The 17,066-nt window shown below is 39.3% G+C and overlaps 1 long non-coding RNA gene across 1 annotated transcript; it reads right to left on the reverse strand.

Annotated features, from left to right (window-relative positions):
- Positions 1–39: 39 nt before the first annotated feature.
- On the reverse strand, positions 40–7,563 carry LOC145804123 (uncharacterized). Its single transcript, XR_014345734.1, has 3 exons — positions 7,114–7,563; positions 1,023–1,153; positions 40–391 (listed from the first exon to the last, which is right to left on the reverse strand). It is a non-coding gene; the product is annotated as an uncharacterized LOC145804123 (long non-coding RNA).
- Positions 7,564–17,066: the final 9,503 nt, after the last annotated feature.

The following is a 17,066-nucleotide window of genomic DNA, read 5'->3' on the forward strand; positions in this document are numbered from 1 at the left end:
TGAAAATCCATATACTTGTCACCAAAGGCAATCAAGAAGTTAAATAAGAACAAAAATAAAGCTCTCCATACTTGTAAAGTCACCAAAACTCAAATCTGCATATCATACCTTACATTTAGCCCAACGCTTCAATAAAAGCTGTAATTCCTTTTTTCTTGTTTTCATCTACGAAACCCCAATTGATATTATACATAGTGAAAGGAAATAAGGGTTTCATATGAAATTTCCACTACATTGGATTAAATGATTAACAATCCAGAACAATCTTGGCAATACATGGACAAAAGCTGAAACAGAAAAACGGTAACACCCAATCTAATTGTATGAAGAATTCTGATTTGGGACCAAAAACTTGAAGGTACTTCAAATTCTAATCTCAGTCCTGTCCATCCTGAAAACAACAAAAAAAAAAGGCCATCATTCTTCCTTCAATGTATTTGTGCTTCATAAAAACCATACAACTGTGAACAATTTTTTTTCAAAAATAAATAATAAAAACAAAAGTATCCACACATCATAACCGCCATGCAGGCATCACAACTGTATTGAACTATTGTATCTTACCATTTTTTGACATCGGTAAACACCAATGGAAAATGACAAGATAAATAACTTAATGGCGCAACCCTTGACTGGCTAGAAGCCCATTACTATCAGATTTAGAACGGCAAAGCCTGTGGGTTCAAAGAATTTTTGGTCCAATAAAGGTAATTAATATTTTTATTATTACTATTATTTAGTTAGTAGTTACTAATTATTAATTTAGTTTTTTTTATTATGTTTCCAAATATCATTAAGATCCGTTTCCTGATTCGTTTAGGGTTTTGGCCTACAAATGCTAGGCTTTTAGCATTATAATATTCAGTTTTCGGATTAATAATATTGAGTGCGTTTCAATTGAATGTAGAAAGAAAGGCTGCTCCTCAATTTGGCATGGCTATAGGAGTATAATTGGATGAAGTGTTAATCTTAATTAAACATTAAATAGATCATATAAAGTAAGTGAAGAACATGAGAACTACCTGAGAAGCAGGATCTGAAATCTTAGAGGTGGTCAACTTCTAATCAAACTTGTAAGAACACTCTGTGTATGCAGATCCAATACCCACTCCAGCACCCAAAGCCACTGATGCCCAGCGCGTCACAGGACTCCCTATCACGACAAACCAGAGTAAATCCATTAAGGCATCAATTTCATGCGCACAATTTTTTTCCTCACAAATGCAGCTGGCAAGAGAAGACCAAACAAATTACCTAGAAATACAATACTATTATAACATATTTTTGTTTCTTTCTTTCCTTTCTATTCGTTAAGAACTTAAGATAAACTTTATTTCCCAACATGGGTCCAGCCAAATATGAGGTTGGTTGATGTTAAAACCTACCATCACCTACCACCACCTACTACACCTACCACCACCTACTACCACCTACTACACACCTACCACTACCACCTACTCCACTACATCTCCTATATAAGGAGCCCCTCACCATTTGTAATTTATAACATACAATCAAGACATCAATCAATAATACATAAATTCTTACATGGTATCAGAGCAAGGTTAAGAATTTAATATTTTTTCGCTTCACCGGCGGGCGGCAACCTCGCCTTGGCCGCCCGCCGGACCTCAACCTAGTCCGCTAGAATTGTCTACTACATACCTACCTCCTCATCATATCTTCATAACATCTCATTCTCTCTCGGCATCATAGTAGCCGTGATACTGCTCATACTTCTGGACAGCGGAGAGAACATCGTCTTTCTCGATCTTTCCGCCGACGCCGGTGGCGAGATCCAAGGCTCCGGCTTTCGACATCACTCTCCCCAAATAGTCCATAGCAGCTTCTCCACCGGAAAGATACTCCTAACAGCAGCGGAAAAAAGGTGTTTCCCTCAGCCAAACAAGGCTCAATAGTTGTGGTCCTCATCAAAATACGTGTAATTGCTACTCCTGAACTTGGTTTCCCTATCCTTGCTAACAAGCTTCTCAAATGCTTCCGGGCCATGTTCTTCTATGTACTTCTCAGCAGCAGTTAGAATGTCATCTGGCTTACTGAAGATGTCCTTCTTCCTTGGGACATACTAGACGTTAACAGTCTGCTGTGGGTTAAGAAAGAAAGGCCTCAAATAATGCTCATAAACATATGCAGCACCACTGATACTCTTTATGATGGTGGATATTTCAATGCCATTACAACACAGCACCTTGAAATTTATTTTATTTTATTTTCTTATCTCTCTTTCTGACCATTACAACACAGCACCAGCACACTTGTTCCCACCTTTCATCATGGTCTCCACTTTCTTTTTCTTTTTTTATATTTATTTTAATCCATCTTTTTGAAAACAAAACCAATATCACTTTTTTTAATTCCTTAATTTATTTTAATAACATGAGTGGCCTCTCTTTTCCACCATCTCCCTCTTTTTCTACACAATATTTTTGTACCACCGCCCACTCCATGATTTCCATATTAATATTATTATTATTATTATTATTATTATTATTATTATTATTATTATTTTCACAAAAAAAAAAAAAAAATTCATTCCAGTTGATTTTTCTGCCTTACCACACCTACCATTCGAGTTTGCCAAACACACTTATTTTATTCATGTCAGGATCAACCCCGATCATAATTTTACACGAAAAAAAAAAAAAAAAAAAAAAAAAAAAAAAAAACCACCATAACACACCCAACACCCACAGTGGGATTTTTCTTCTCTACTCTGCTGCAGATCTCTTCTTCTTTCCTCCGTCCTGGGCGGCCCTTGACGGTGCTGCCTCCGTGTTTCCTACGCCGCCGAGCACGTTCACTCCTCCATACTCCTCCACTGCAGCATACGGCGGACCTCCAAATCGGAACATCACAGTGGCCTTCCGCTTCAGCTCCTTATTTTCTGCTTTCAGCACACTTATCTCTGCTCGCGCATCCTTATACATGCGTTGGAGCAGAGCCAGCTGGGAATTTAAATGCTGCACCTCATTTGTCCTACTCTGCAGCCGGTTCGACAAATTTGTGACCGCCGTCATGGTTTCCACGCATGACTTCAGAGTATACTGATTAGCCTCAATATCAGTTTGCACCGCCATTTTTTGCTCCACCGACCGCATCGGAAAGTTCAATGGAGCAAAACCAGAGGTGTTTGGTTGAGGTTCACTGGCCACCGCACCAGTTATTTCTCTTGTGGGCTCGTTCAGTTCTGGAAAGAGCGTGAGCAGGTTCTGGGTAGCTGGACGGGAAGAAGAGGCCATGTTTTTGGGTTGCTAAGTGTTTCAGCGAAATAGCAATTTCAGACTGGTAATGTTCGGAAGGGTTGGTGACAGAATGGCAACAAAGTGTTCCACAGTTTCTCTCTCCGCAGAGGCAGAGTTTTTTCAGCGAAGGGTTGGTTTCAGAGGTTTCAGAATGGTATGCCTCAGCCTCAGCCTTCGTCTTGGTTAAATAGCCGAGGCAGCCACGCGTATCGCGCGCCTCTTGCCGCCCGACAAACTGGCACGCCTTTTCATGGCACATCTTTTGACAAAGTGGACACGCCTTTTGATGGCACGCCTTTTGATGGCACGCCTTTTGATGAATTGGGCACGCCTTTTGATGGCACGCCTTTTGACAAAATTGGGCACACCTTTTGAGGGTGCAACTTTTTAAGAGTCCGACAAGACTCTGTAAACTGTCCCGACATTGATTCCGGTTAGTTTCTACAAGGGTCCAGCAAGACTCTGTAAACTGTCCCGACATTGATTCCGGTTAATTTCTACAAAGGTCCAGCAAGACTCTGTAAACTGTCCCGACATTGATTCCGGTTGGCTCCTTCATGGGTCCGACAAGACTCTGTAAACTGTCCCGACATTGATTTCGGTTAATTTCTACAAGGGTCCAGCAAGACTCTGTAAACTGTCACAACAACTGTCACAACATTGTCTGCTACAACGGTCCGACATGACCCCATAAACTGTCTTCTACATCGGTCTGACACCGCCATCCAGTGTCCTCTACACCGTTATGACACCACCATACAGTGTCCTCTACAACGTTATGACACCCCCATACAGTGTCCTCTACAACGTTATGACACCACCATCCAGTGTCTTCACCAATGGTCTGACACGACCATACAGTGTCTCCTATCCTCTTTTATTTTTATGTATTTTCTTTTTTTGTTACTCTCTCCACACTCAAGTTGGTTAGTTCCTATCCCCCTTGAGTTTGCGGGGGGCTGTTAAAACCTACCATCACCTACCACCACCTACTACACCTACCACCACCTACTACCACCTACTACACACCTACCACTACCACCTACTCCACTACATCTCCTATATAAGGAGCCCCTCACCATTTGTAATTTATAACATACAATCAAGACATCAATCAATAATACATAAATTCTTACAGTTGACATGATCATCTACATGGTAAATTTTGATTTTCTAGTTTAGTCCAGATGTTGGTCAAAGAAAGGTAAAACTTTAGCATCTATGGAAGTGTGAAAAATAATATAACTTGAACAAGAAGCCTGATTGAGGGTCTCTCAGTGCAAAACAGGGTCCACTGACAATGCAGAACACCAAATACAACAAAACTAAAAACACCTTATATTTCTTTAGACCCTCCTTTTACAATGCAAGATTTTACAATCAGAAAATAATAAACACAATTGAAAAGACCAAGGAACAGCGCACATGAAGAAACCAATGAGCCTAGGAATTTCATAATATTGATAGAAATTACATATTAATTCAAATCAGGCATGGTCTTTTTTTATTTTCTATTTTTTGGTGTGTGTGTGTGTTGGTGGTTAATTACCATATTCTGGGGTAGCATTTCCTTCCATTGCACCCATTTGTAAAATTAGCCCAAAATGTAATGCTAAAAAAAAATGAAGTTTGAATCACCCATTAAAGAGTAATAAAAATAATAATGATACTAATAGACCAGTTTGAAAAACCAATTAGCTGTAAAAATGAGAAACAGGAAAAGTAATTGCAAATCAATGGAGTGCAGGTGAGACACGTGTCCTTAGCAAATGAGAAATGTGCTGAAATGGCACAATTCTCACTTGCACCCACTCAATCTATAATTTAAAACTGTACTCAATCTATATTAAGTACTATTTTATCAATCATCAACCATCCTTAATATTAGAAATTGTGGGTGTGCTACTAGCACAAGAAGAAAAAGACAAGTTTTCCTATAACCACTACAAGTAAAAAATGAAAACATTAGCAATCAACAACCAAACTCTTGTTTAAAATGGTAATTCAATATCCAACAATCAAACACTAATTCAAAAATTAAGAGAGAGAATGCTCTACTTATTTGTATTGTTTAAGGAGTAAGCAATGATTAACAAAAACATCATGTTTACATAGTGGTGGTGATTATGACTTTATGAGACTCTTCTTAGAGCTCATAGCAAGATAACTGTGTGTTGGCCATGTCCGGCACAGTATGAGATTAACAACATTGCCTGTAACACGGAATTCAAAATTTCAAAATTTGGCTCAAGCCAAACACACAACTTCTACTATGCTCCCTCCACACCCTAGTATAGAAAATGGCCATATAGCAACTCCAATGGTAAAAGCTAAAATGGCTTTGCTCAAGCTATTTTTTTGCTTGCTACAGTGCAAAAAAAGCTATTTTTTGGCTATACTATACCACTCCAATGGTTCATATGCTATTTTGAAGCAATCAATTCCCATATCAATTTTCGGCAATTAGGTCCACTCATAAAATCTCTTGTGCCCATGATTTAGTTTTGTTGACGTAGAAAAAAGGGCTTTGCCATTTTTTGGCAAGAAATTTGGTTCACCATCGGAGAACAATTTTTGAGATATCTAGGGAAAAAAATGGCTTTGGCAGGTCTTATAGCTTTGCCATTGGAGTTGCTCAACGTTTACATTTACGAAGAAACACTCAAATTAGAAAAATTCCAATTATCTGGATTCTTATAAGTAGGTATTGCACTTCTGCAGAGACTCGTTTTCTCAAAATATCATACACAAATGTAAATCATGCGTAGATACACATTCCAATATGAATCATATCCCTGAAAATTGAAGAACAAAGAAACCCTATAAATAATTGAGAGGGTAATTTTTGGGAAAAATTGGGCCGAGCTTCGAGTTGGGCTTTGAGGCCCAAAACGCAAAGGACTAGGTAAAAAGGCCGTACTGGATACTCCGGCCTAGAGGGCAAGGTTACTCCGGCCTTGGGGAGACAAAGTTACTTCGGCCCAAGGAGGTGAGTTTATTCCGGCTCAAGAAGAGATAGTTGCTTCGGCCCAAGGAAGAGTAAAGCTACTCCGGTCCAGAGGCAACTCGGAGTTAGGCCGGTCTCAGAGTTAGTCCGGTCACAGTATGTTCTGGGAAGACCGGTTTCGGAATTAGTCCGGTCGTGACGTACTCTGGTTAGGTCAGTCAGAACTTGTTACTTGGAAGTTTGATCTAAGCACACCAAGGTTGAACAGGGGCAGCCGAAGTAATGAGTTAGAGGAGAAGACCGAGCTAAGGATAGTTCGGCCTTCTCTGTGGCTCAGCATAGCCAATTTTACTTCGGTTACATGGAAGTTCGGCCATGGAGAAAACCATCCCACTTGGTTTAAGCAGTGGGGGAGGGTGTAAAAGGATAAGCATTATCTTTAGGAGTATGAATCCTAGGAGGACTCTGCATGGAGAAGTACAAGACCTACTAGGATTGTGCCACGGGAAACTTATAAAAGCCCACCAACATCACCTTGGAGGAGGTAATTGAACACAACCTTCCTGAGAACTTAAAGCTCTGTCTATTTGTCAAGCTTACTGACTTAGGCATCGGAGAGGTTTCCGGCACACAACCGCCGGCTAGCTCACGTTTGTGTTTTCAGGTACTAAAGCGATGTCGTACGGAGGAGCGTGGACTTGGTCAACAGGATTATACGAGGAGAATTATTTCCTCCCCGTACAATAATCATTGAATGATACCCGTTTGGAATCAATGGCTATCCATATTTCTCGAAACTTAAACTACACAAACAGGAAGGTGTATTCAAAACTTTCTATTACCCATTTCTTTTTCTGCAGTTTTCTCGGGAAACAGACAGAAAAAAGGGGGGGGGGAACTTACTGAAGAGAAGGAAACCACCGACGGCACCGGCCAGGGTGGAGTAAACGAATCGGCGGATACCCAAATCGAGACAGGCGTCCCACTTTGCATTCGGATCGAACTGCGGAGAAGGGATTTGCTTGTTTTCACCCATTTTTTTCTTCAGATTTTTTAGCTCTCTTTAATTTTTTTTCTTATCTTTCTTGGAATATCTCGTTTGGTTTTCTTGTTTGTGGGCTTTGCATCGTAAAAGTGAACCTTTGGTGAGTAAGTCGTTCAAATTAGGGTGTTCAATAAAATGTGGTGGTTCAGTGGAGGACGCAGTTCTCTCCACAGAGGTGATCAGGTTCGAATCCTGAGTGCGAAAAATAACTGAATTTCAGCTTCTTTTATTTGATTTGATTTTATTTTTGTTGAGATCTCGCATTTTGATCGATTATGGCCTCTTCTGGGAGGCATGACTCAGCTCTATTAATGTGTTGGTGGTTGATCATTTCTTATAGATTAGATTAAATCTGACAAGTAATTAGTTATTCCGAGTCAGGACTGGCAGATATAATGACGACATAAAATATCTTTTTGTTGTTTAAAATAATAATAATAATAACAAAATTGATACAGACCCTCACTTGGGGTGACCCCCACCACCCCACAGACACGTGAGGGTCAACGAGAGGAGGACAAAAAAATAAATAAATAAATTTGAACCAATCAGCATTCACTGAGGGTGGTGGGGTCTCACTCATTTTTGTAATAATAAAATAACATAAAATGGGGTCAAATCGAAATCAATTCAAATCATATAATTCTGGCTATGTTTGGCAAATTGGCACGTGAGTTAGAGGTTATTTTAGTCATAAAAGATAAAATAAGTTAATAAGACAAATTGTCATATTTAAATTATAATCATTTCATTTTTTTTTTCTCACAAAAGTTAAAAAAATTAAAAAGCCTATTTCAAACGAGACTTTTTAACCTAAGCTAAAATAATCAAAAAAAAAACTAACGAAGGCTATGTTTAATTGTTTTAAAAGACGGTTTGATAGTTTTTAAAATTTTTAATTAGTATTTTTTTATTTTTATTAATTTTTATTAATTTTTTTTAATATTTTCATTTGTCTTTTTTAATATTTTAATATACTTAAAAAGTGTTTAAAAAAATTATTGAATACAAAAAATTTACTCCCTCCGTCCCAAAATATTAGTCCCTTATTCCATTTTTCATTGTCCCAAAATATTAGTCCCTCTTCAAAAATCAAGTACAAAAATAATATAAATTTCCTATTTTGTCCTTTTTTTAAATTAATAAATAATATAAAAAGTACAATTATGACATTGATATTTCCAAAAAATGTATTATCAAAAGGATAATTTTGGAAAATCAACTTTTTTCAAATGCAATAATTGTACTACCAAAAAAAATTAGATTCCCCAAAAGGGACCACTTTTTTGGAACGAAAGGAGTATATAAATTCTTCCGATGGTAAATTATCAATATTGTTTTTGTTTTTTTATGAAAGATGACCCACACTAATTTTCAATTCCATATAAATAAATAAAAAATACATGGTGAATTTTGCCTTGCATGTCAAAACGGAACACTTACAAACTAGTTTGTTGTTCAAATTGTGAAGTTAAATAAATAGATTTATGAAGAAATCAAATTATATACCAACAACACATGCAGATAATTATAACTAAATTTCAACATAAATACATAAAACAATAAAAGGGTAAAGAAATGAAACCGAAGCTTGTACGGTAGCAGTTTCCTTAAAACAGATTTCGCCGCCTCACGAGTCGAGTGCTTGAGGAAACCCGGCGTTTGTCTCCCAGGAGAGGACGGTCAAAACCAGCTACGGCAGAAGCACTTTCTGTCTAGCTTAGTAAACAAAAACAGTGGCAGCACTCTCTCACAATAGGAACTTTCTGGCAAACTGACTTGTAAAATGGAAGAAAAAATTTCTATATTAAAACTTGATAGGAATGTCTCAATTTATACATGTATAGGGGAGAGAGGAAGAGCCTCCAGCCTTTAAGGCTGGTCATTAAAACACCAAGCATCCATAGCCCCTTTCCAAAATATGAAAAGTTTGGATGCCCAAAGGATTCACACCCTTTAGCCAAGAAAAATGATTTAAATACTCTTTAAAATCCTATTCATGAATCTAACATCATGAAGCAATTTCTTGGCAATTTCTTATTCAAAACCCAATGGTTTTTGGCCCACTTGGACCCAACACAATAAATGGTTAGGACCTACTTTAATATTAAATTAAAGTCACCACAGGAATTTTGGTATTTCTTTCTTACTTGATGGAGGTCTGGCTTCGATGATAGCTTTGGTTTTGTTCTGATCAATCTATATTCCTTTCTTGTGTACTACATAGCCTAAGAAGTTTCCAGCTGATACACCAAAAGCACATTTGAGACGATTAAGTTTCAACTTACACTTTCTCATTATTTCAAAAGCTGCTTCCAAGTGAAACAAATGTTCCTCCATGGATTGGGATTTTACTACAATGCCGTCAATGTAGCACTCTAAGTATCCTCCAATGAGATCATAAAAGATAGTGTTCATAGCTGTCACGACCCAAACCCAGCCCTATGGGTTTAGCACCGTAATCGGCCAGTAATCCGAGATTACCGAAGGCCTGCTTAACAGTAGTACAGTAAAACAGAGTACAAGGCCTGGCGGAAGCCAAAACAGTAAATAACAATGTCCAATGAGCTGTGACAGTCTATATGCAAAAAGACTTTTCAAACATATATATATACAGTCAGTACCAAAACCGTATACACAATATTAACAACCACTCAGTACAGGGACTTAATCCCTGCTCAACAGTACAGTAAACATTCAGTCTATACAATCCATTCGGTTATTACAAAACAGTAAGACAGTACAGAACGGGAAATCCTAAAACATCCCTAAGCCTTAGCATGATAGGCTCGGAACCTCGCAGTGAGACACGGTAGTTGGCTTGACAAAATTGGAGTAACCCTGACGCTCCTAGCCGCGGTCTGGTGCCTGTACACCTACATATATATATGAGCAGTGAGCTAAAGCCCAATAATAACATAATGCGTAAAGAGGTTAAGAATGAATGTCCTTACAGTATGCAAACAGTTCATTTAAACAGTATTTCAGTCATTCAGTCAGTACAGTCATATGTGGTACACCCATTAGCATAACAGTACAGTAAATAATAGGTCTTAAAAGACTGAACAATAATGATGGCCATCGGTCAGTAAACAGTAGTGGTTCCAACAAGGGAGACAGAGATCTCTATAACAGCAACAGTAAATAGTAGGTGCTAAGGATGCCACAGTACAATTCAGAATATAGGACATACATTCATTCAATTAACAGTATTCAATTTAGAACAGTACAGTTCAGTTGTTCAGAAAATAATCATTTGTGAACATATCTTTACACAATCGTTACTCACAGAGTTTGGGCTATAGTATGCTAGAGCGTGCCTCCCCAGTCGCCAACCCTACACAGTTAACAGATTGAACACACACTAAGCTACACAGTTGGGAAAGATAAGAACTTAACCCCTAATTTGCCTCGGTGTGTTCTACACCTATATCCTCAGTAAGATGCCTTAAACTAGGCCTAAGAATGCCTAGGATGGGATGAGGATGCAAAGATGTGCTCAAAAAATAGTTTCAGGATTTCAGAAAAACAGAGTCCCGCTCGAGCTCAGGTTTCCCCGCTCGAGCGGACATGCAACAAAGGTACCCGCTCGAGCGTACCGTAAAAGTACTGGATTGGTGAAATCTCCGCTCGACGGACGCTCAACGCCCGCTCGAGCTTGAGACACATGCCTCCGCTCGAGCGCCCAATCCTCCGTTCGAGCGGACTGTAAAACAGTGCAAGATGCTGGATGCTCGGATTCCCCGCTCGAGCGCCACTTTCCCAGCTCGAGCGGGAGTGCAAAATCTGGAAATTCCAGATTGCACCTCCAAGCTCAAACTCAAGTTCAAATGTATCAAAACCGATCCTCTTGGGCCCATTTTCTGGAAAACTCTTATAAACTCATAGAATGACATGTTTCAAAACTCAACTTGAGAAATCAAAGCCTAAGGGTGTTTAATTCAAACTCAATTTGAAACCAATTTTTCAAGAACAATCCTCAAACATGACATGCATGATCTTCAAACAACTTTCAAGCTTCAAAACATGCTCTAATGAGCCAATTGATTCACAAACAAGATAAAAAAATGGCCTATACTCAAAACATGGACATGCATGTGACAATTTGCCATGAACTCAACTCAAAATCCAACAATACTAACATGCATGCATGAATTAAGCTATAATTCAACATTTTTGACCCAAATCATGACTTAGTTCTACAATGAAACATGAATCATGCAAGAACTAGGTTAATGACAACAATAAGAAGATGAGTTTCCTACCTTAGTCTTGTATTCAAGGTTTATGAGCTCAATTATGAAATCAATCTTCAATTCTTCAAGCAATTCTACAAGTGAACTCAACTCTCTCACTCTCTCTCTCTCTCTAAGGTCGGCTAGAACAAGAGATATGGACTGATGAAATGTTTTGATCAAGTGTAATGAAGCTCACAATGAATCAAGTAGTGGACCACTCACAATGGCAAGTTGGTAAATAAGTCAAACTATGCAATTGATCAATATTTAATCTAATTTAGTCATACCAATTCACATTTTAGATAAATACACCATAAAATCACATAAATTCTACTGATCATGAAACACTAATCAATTTCGGATTCGGCCGCCGATAAGGCCGTCAATTAGCAGTTTAACACTAAAATACGAACAGATCAAATAAACAATCAAACAGATAGATTATGCATTTAAACAGATACAGTCAGTCTATTAATTCCAGATTCCAGTCAGTCAGTTCAGTATTTTAATCAGTTCAATTATCAGCCATAATCAGTTTAGTTGAACGGTAATCAGTGTTTATCGGTAAGCAGTGGTGAGGGTTATTACAATAGCCCTTTGATATGTAGCCCCAGCATTCTTCAGACCAAATGGCATGTTAATCTATTCGAAGGTACCAATGTTCCCAGGACATCAGAATGCTGTTTTATGGATATCCTCTTTTGCAAAACAGATTTGGTTATAACCAGAGTGCCTATCCATCATTGATAAAATTTGATGCCTTGCTGAACTGTCCACCAATAAATCTACTATGGGCATAAGGTATTCATCTTTTGGAGTTACTAAATTCAGATTTCTGAAATCGATGCATACCCTCATTTTATCATTCTTATTAACTACATGCACAATATTGGATAACCATTCAACATACCTGGCTTTCCTAATAAAGCCTGCCTTGAGGAGCCTAAGAATTTCCTCATTGACCTTCTGGATCACCTCAGGACTCATTCTTCTTGGTTTTTTCTTGTATGGCTTGAAATTAGGCCTCATAGGGAGCCTATGTTCTACTAATGACCTATCCAATCCTGGTAGTTCATTATAAGACCATGCAAAACAATCTTTATATCTTTTCAAGACCACCAACAACTGGTCCCTATCAAGAGCATTTAACCAAGCACTTATATAGGTGGGCTGCTGCATAGAACCTTCCCCCAAGTTCACTTCTTCCAAAGGGTCTTGCATCTGAGGACTCACGGATTCTTCTTTTTTGATTTCTTTTTTCTTCGAAGTAATCTCCTTGCTCTGTCCTGCTCCTAGTTTCTTTGATTCAACATCTTTGCCCTTCTCTTCATAGACAAAGTCTGTCCACAAGGCTTCTTCTTCTTGTATCTCCTGGACTTTTGTTTTGATGTCTAATGCACAGTATTTTCCCAAGGCCAAAACCCTAACCTGTTGCTGTTCCTGCTTACAGCCAATTGCCATGGCTTCTTCCTCTTGCTCTTGCATCTTCTGGACTATTGATTTTATGTCCAATACTGAGAACTTAATTAAAGCCAAAGACCTGGCCTCCTGGGTTCCATCTTTTTGCCTATAACCAGGCATCATTGTCATCTTTGGCGACAAACTCCTCATCAGCACTTTCTTGGACTAAGTGCTTCAGGTGTGCTAATTCTTCATCAGCCGTCACTTCGGCTGATCCATCAGGTTTCCTCAGTACACTGAGTGGTGCCACTCATTCAGTATACAATTTGGTCTCTGCAAAATTTGCACAAGCTATGAAGGGTTGAGGATCTGTATTGATCTCCTCTATCTCTCCACTGCCCAAGGCCATCATTATTTTCTGATGTAGAGAGGAAGGCACACACTTGTTGGCGTGAATCTAATCCTTACCAAGTAGAGCATTGTATTTAGCATTACTGTCGATAACAAAGAATGCAGTCATATAGTCCCTGGTTCCCACACTCAAGTTGATGGGCAAAATGCCTTGAGCCATCTGTTTGTCTCCAGCGAAACCAGCAATGGTTGTACTGGTTAGGATTAGTCTGGGGTTCCTCTTTCTTAGTTTCTTCAAAGAAGATTTCAGAAGCAGATTTACTACTGCCCCATCATCCATCAACACTCGGTTCATCTGTATCCTATCGAAGAAGGCCTTGATATACAAGGGTTTGACATGCTGTGTCATGGATGTCGTGGGATACTCAAAAGGGTATGAGAGGTTAATACTCACCTCTTCCTCACTCTCATATCTAGTTTCCATTGGTATGGCCACTTTGGATTCATCTTGCACCATGCTCACTTGTGAGTCTTCACTGGAAACTGGAATTGGGTCAATTTCTTGTCCTTCTTGGTTCTCATCTTCAGTTTGGAATTCTTATGGTAGTATATGTATCATATTTACTGATACTGGAGGAAACGAGCCAAATTGGATAATTGGCTGTACCTGTTTCTCTTCCTGGCCAACTTGTTCAATTATTTCAGAAGCATCTTCCATGCTGCATTCTGGCACTTCGGTACTAGTAACTTTCTTCGAAGGATCTGTTTATATTGGTTTTTCAACCAAAAATGTTTGCTCAGCCATGAAGGCTTCAAACATTTCTTCATCTACCATCTCCTTCCTTTGGCCTAGGCCAACTTCTTCCTCAGTCTCACTATCACTTTCCATCAAAGCCTTTTCCAGTCCTGCCAAATTGGATCTCTCTTTGGCTTTCAGTTCGGAATGAACTTTGGCGAATTGCTCTCTGCTGCAACTCCTCTTGTCTTGAAGAGTCAATTTTGGATTATGATCTAACTTTAAACTTTTTTCTCCCTCTACTTGGGCCTTTGGCTGGACCAATGAAGAGTTTTCTCCACTTTCTTTCTGATCATTCTGGTACTGAGTGTACCTTCGTTGGATCTTCCTCCTTTGGGATCTAGAGATCACTGGAACCATATTCGGTTCTTTTGTTTTTGGATGCTTTAATAACACCCAATTATTTGGAGCTATCAAAGGAGGTTTGACCATCCTACCTTGGTTTCCAACAACATTTCTTTGGGTAGACATTTTCCTAGGTTTGTTCTGCATAACAAACCAATCTGGGACTCCAGGCACCCACGAACCTACTAGCCCAGTTATTGAACTGTCACTTTCTTCCTTTGAAGCCATCTTCGAAGCTAGCTGTGAAGGCTACAGCTTGGCCCTGACTTCATGTTTTGGGCCCAATTCAGGCCTTCGATGAAGGTGGCCACTTTTCATCCTATGAGAAGCCGGTCTAGGAGGCCAATCCCTGGCTTTGATCTCATAACTTAAATCCTTTTCAGGTCTCCTTTCAGGATGATTACTCTCCATTCTATAATAATTAGGCGGTTTGGATTCATGTAGAGGTTTCTTGCCTTTGGAGTGCACTCTAGTGGTTGTTGGCTCAGCCATTAATGGTTGCTATCTAATACCAGTTGGATATGGCCTTTTGTTATAAGCACTGGTTGGTTTAGGATGCCTCTGCACATCTTTGTAATATTGTTTCCCATCAATCGGATGCCCTTTCAGCCACTTGTAGCTCAACCTGTATCTGGGACACATTCTTTGCATGACCGCTGCCTCTAAAGAATCATCATCCAGTGCTTCTTCATCAGAGTTTTCCCTCTAGTTTGGAAAACCTTGTCCAATAGCTGACAGACTTCTAGCATCTTTCTTGACAGTAGTCTGGCTTGCAACATCCATTTGCACATTGACCTTTTCCAATTCTTTCAAGGACAAGTTCTGGAAGTCTGGCACAATAACATTGGCTGCCACTTCTCCAATTTCTGGAAATGGATTAGTGTCAATCCCCATGGCCTTTTCTGCTTTAGTTGGGAATTTCAAACTTCCCTTTCGAATCTGCTCTTGGATCCTGTCTCGAAAAACAATGCAGTTTTTAGTTGAGTGAGACCAAGAATTATGCCATTTATAATAAACTTTTCCTTTAAGTTCCTCTGGAGACGGAATTTTGACTCCTTTTGGTAACTCTAGGAAGTTCGCAGCAAGCAAATGATCAAAAATGTCATTTGCCTTTGTCAAATCAAAAGAGTATTTCCTATAAGGTCTTTCTTTTTAAACTGCTAGTCTATTGTTGTGTCTTTATGAATTAATGTTTCACAGATCACAGGTTCTTTTCCCACAATCTCTGCCGCATCAATCTCATAATTAGGATCTTTATAATACGTCTTGTATGATGCATTACTTCGATCTTGTTCTTCCTCTAATAATGCTTCATACCTAGACACCTTATAGGTTAGTTCCACTAAGTCTTTAAACTCAGTTGAGTCAAACTTCTTTCAAAGCCTAAACTCTAGACCATTTTGAGTCAACCTCACAAATTCAGGCTCTGGTAAGATGATCCTACATTTGTTTCGTGCTCTTTTGAATCTGACAATAAACTGAGCAACCTTCTCATCAGGCGTTTGACTCAATCTTGCCAAATCTGCCATAGAAACTTCTGGCTTTGTTTGGAAGAATTGGGCATGAAATGCCTCATCTATTTGTTACCAAGTTTGGATAGAGCCAGGTGTAAGGTTAATACACCATACAAAGGCTGCCCCAGTTAGAGAATTTGGGAACAATCTTAACTTCATGTAATCATTATTGGTAAACTCACCACACTAAGCAGCGAACCTGGCAATATGCTTAACCGTTGACTGGTTTTCATTCCCATAAAAAAGGGCAAAGTCTGGTATCTTGAAGCCTCTTGGGTATTCATGTACCCTATCTACCCATTCTGGGTACGGTTTCCTGTATACAGGAGTTTGAACCCCCCGAGCCATTGGTCCACACATTTCTCTAACAATATCAGCAATTTGGTCCCTAGGGACCATATTTTGTGCATGTTGAACCACTATTAGAGGAACAAATACAGGATTTGGTGGACAACCTTGTGCCTGGAGTCCTCTTGGTCCATAGGGTGGTATGTTTAGGACTGGTTGTCCCTGTGGTGCTGGTTACTGTTGAGGGTATGGGTGACCCTTTTGAGCTTGTCCTGCGAAAGGACCTACGGAAGGTGCTGGCACAGGTGTTGTGTCTCTTCCAGTTGCAGGAAACCCTTCCAACCCCCCGGGCACAAATTCGAACAAAGGATTAGTGAACCTCATCGTGCCAGGTATGGCTTCGAACATGGGATTTGGAAACATCCTTATGCCATTTTCTTGTGTTGGACTAGATTCACCAATTTGTATGGCTTCACTGTTGAGTAAGGAGGCATTTTGATTTGCCACAGGCCTCGAAAGAGGCTCATACCAAGACTGAGGTGATGGTCTTTCATAGTTTTGGTTACTAGTTTGGCCATTAGTATGTCCATTACTCTGCATAGGCTGTTTATCTCTAGCCAATATTTGCTGAGGAACATTTGAATTTTCTTCTATATGCCTTGCGTTAGTTAGTTGATGAGTATTCATTCGATCCAAAAAGGATGTTGCCCACCTTTCCATTGTGTTCATTAGCTGCTGTCCCATGGCATCTACTAAGCCACCCTATGGATTCATCGGCTAAGTAGATAGAATAGTGGATGGTCCAATCCCTTGGCCTTGTCCAATATTCTGAACATGTGGTACTTTTTCCGAAGTGTTGGTCTGTTCGACCATAGGTT

Source organism: Camellia sinensis, chromosome 12 (assembly GCF_055761805.1).
Source record: "Camellia sinensis isolate YWXY chromosome 12, ASM5576180v1, whole genome shotgun sequence".
In the NCBI taxonomy this organism is placed as follows: Eukaryota; Viridiplantae; Streptophyta; class Magnoliopsida; order Ericales; family Theaceae; genus Camellia; species Camellia sinensis.